Consider the following 2,936-nt stretch of genomic DNA (forward strand, 5'->3'; position numbering starts at 1 on the left):
CTGCCGGGGGGGTTCCGCCCCGCGGGGACGGCGGCAAAAGCGGCCGGGACCCCCCCCAGCCCCGAGGTCGGACCGGGACCCTCGCCCTGGACACGCCCGGGGCAGCCCCGGTGGCCGATTGTGGGTACCCAGGTCCCCCAAACTCGGGACTGCCCCGGTGCCCGGTTCTGGATCTCCATGTCCCGGTCCCCCAAACTCGGGGCTGCTCCTGTGGCCGGTTCTGGATCCCCAGGTCCGGGTCCCCCAAACTCGGGGCTGCTCCGGTTCTCGACCCCCACCCCCGGTCTCCGCAGCTCGGGGCTCCCCCGGTGTCCAGATCCGGCTCCCCCGCCCTGTCCCGGGGCAGCTCCGGTGCCCGGTTCCGGTCCTCATGTCCCGATCCCGGGTCCCACCTGCGGTGCCCGGACCCCCCCCTCCCTTTTCTCCCCCGGGACAGCCCCGGTGACCGGAGCTGGACGCTCTGTCCCGGACCCGGCTTTGGACCCTCACGCCGGGGTTCTCCCCGGTGCAGCCCCGGTTCCTCAAACTCGGGCCCGGACCGGTGTCCCCGTAACTCGGGGCAGCCCCGGGTGTCCAGACCCCCAGTCCCGGGGCTGCTCCGGTGCCCGGTCCCCCAGTCCTGGTGCCCGGTCCCGCCCCCCCACCCCGGTCCCCTATCCCGGGGCCACTCCGGTGCCCGGTCCCGGTCCCTCACCCTCGGTCCCCTATCCCGGGATCATTCCGGTGCCCAGTCCCGGTCCCCAACCGCGGTCCCCCATTCCGGGGCCACTCCGGTGCCCCGTCCTCCAATCCCGGTGCCCGGTGCCGCTCCCCCACCCCGGTCCCCTATCCCGGGACCTCTCCGGTGCCCGGTTCCCCTATCCCGGGGCCACTCCGGTGCCCGGTCCCCCAGTCCCGGTGCCCGGTCCCGCTCCCCCACCCCGGTCCCCTATCCCGGGACCTCTCCGGTGCCCGGTTCCCCACCCCGGGGCCACTCCGGTGCCCGGTCCCCCAGTCCCGGGGCCCGGGGCCCGGTGCCCGGTCCCCCACCCCCCCGATCCCCCATCCCGGGGCCACTCCGGTGCCCGGTGCCGCTCCCCCACCCCCGGTCCCCTATCCCGGGATCATTCCGGTGCCCGGTGCCGCTCCCCACCCCCGGTCCCCTATCCCGGGATCATTCCGGTGCCCGGTGCCGCTCCCCCACCCCGGTCCCCCATCCCGGGGCCACTCTGGTGCCCGGTTCCCCAGTCCCGGTGCCCGGTACCGCTCCCCCACCCCCGATCCCCCATCCCGGGGCCACTCCGGGGCTGCGTCCCGGTCTCCCACCCCCGATCCCCCATCCCGGGGCCACTCCGGTGCCCGGTCCCCCATCTCGGTCCTCCAATCCCGGTGCCCGGTCCCGCTCCCCCCCCCCCCCGGTCCCCCATCCCGGGGCCACTCCGGTGCCCGGTTCCCCAGTCCCGGGGCCACTCCGGTGCCCGGTGCCGCTCCCCCGCCCCGCTCCCGCTCCACGTGGCATCCCGGTGCCTCCCGGCCCTTGCCGGTGCCGGTGCCGGTTCCGGGCGTTCCCCGGGCGGCGTCCCCGCTACCGGGGGGGTGACGGAGGTGGGGTCTCACCTGGCGGATCGCTCCTGGCACCGGTTTCCCGACGCCTTCCTCCGTTGCAGGCGGCGCGGGAGGCCCCGCTCGGCTTCCTGCGACATTCCCGGTGCTCCCGATCCTCCCGGGAGAGCGGAGCGGGGCGGGAACGTCGGGATGCAGCTCCGGGGGAGGATCCCGGGGCTGGCCCGGCCCATCCCGGCCCGGAGCCGCCCCTCCGCTAGGACCGAGACCCCGCCCCGGGAATTTCGGGATCCCAGAAATCCCAAAATCCAGTTTTCCCCCCCCACCGCCCCCCGTTTCCTTGGGGAATGGGGTTCCCGAGGAATCCCCCCCGCTTTCCCCCTTTCCCTGTTTCCCCCTTGCTCCAAAATTCCCGGTTTTTTCACGTCCCTACCCCGGGAGTCGCGTGGTGCCCCCCAAAATCCCCCCATTCCCCCTCAAAAAAAAACTCCCAAAAAACCCATCCCGCCGGGGGAATCCAAAAATTATCCAAGGGAAGCCAAAAAACCGGGAAAAATAGAGGAAGGGAAGGGAAGGGAAGGGAAGGGAAGGGAAGGGAAGGGAAGGGAAGGGAAGGGAAGGGAAGGGAAGGAAATTTCAAGGAAAGGAAAGGAAATTTCAAGGAAAGGAAATTTCAAGGAAAGGAAATTTCAAGGAAAGGAAATTTCAAGGAAAGGAAAGGAAAGGAAAGGAAAGGAAAGGAAAGGAAAGGAAAGGAAAGGAAAGGAAAGGAAAGGAAAGGAAAGGAAAGGAAAGGAAAGGAAAGGAAAGGAAAGGAAAGGAAAAGGAAAGGAAAGGAAAGGAAAGGAAAGGAAAGGAAAGGAAAGGAAAGGAAAGGAAAGGAAAGGAAAGGAAAGGAAAGGAAAGGAAAGGAAAGGAAAGGAAAGGAAAGGAAAGGAAAGGAAAGGAAAGGAAAAAAATAGGGAAAAAAGAAAGGAAAACAAAAAAGAAAAAAGTAAAAAGGAAAAAAGAGGCAATAAAATAAAAAAAGGAAAAGAAAAAAGAAAAAATTGAAAAGGAAAAGAAAAGAAAAGAAAAGAAAAGAAAAGAAAAGAAAAGAAAAGAAAAGAAAAGAAAAGAAAAGAAAAGAAAAGAAGAAAAGAAAAAAGAAAAAAGAGGGAATAAAATAAAAAAGAAAAAGAAAAGAAAAGAAAAGAAAAGAAAAGAAAGAAAAAAAGAAAAAAGAAAAGAGGGGACAAAAGAAAAAAGAAAAAGAAAAAAAGAAATAAAAGAAAAAAGAAAAAAAGAAAAAGAAAAAAGGAAAAAAGAAAAAAAGGGGGGAAAGAAAAAAGCAGGGAAAAAAAAGAAAAAAGGGGAAAAAAAGAAAGGAAAGAAAGAAAGGAAAAAAAAGCTGT

The sequence above is a fragment of the Motacilla alba genome, chromosome 3, assembly GCF_015832195.1.
Source record: "Motacilla alba alba isolate MOTALB_02 chromosome 3, Motacilla_alba_V1.0_pri, whole genome shotgun sequence".
NCBI lineage: Eukaryota > Metazoa > Chordata > Aves > Passeriformes > Motacillidae > Motacilla > Motacilla alba.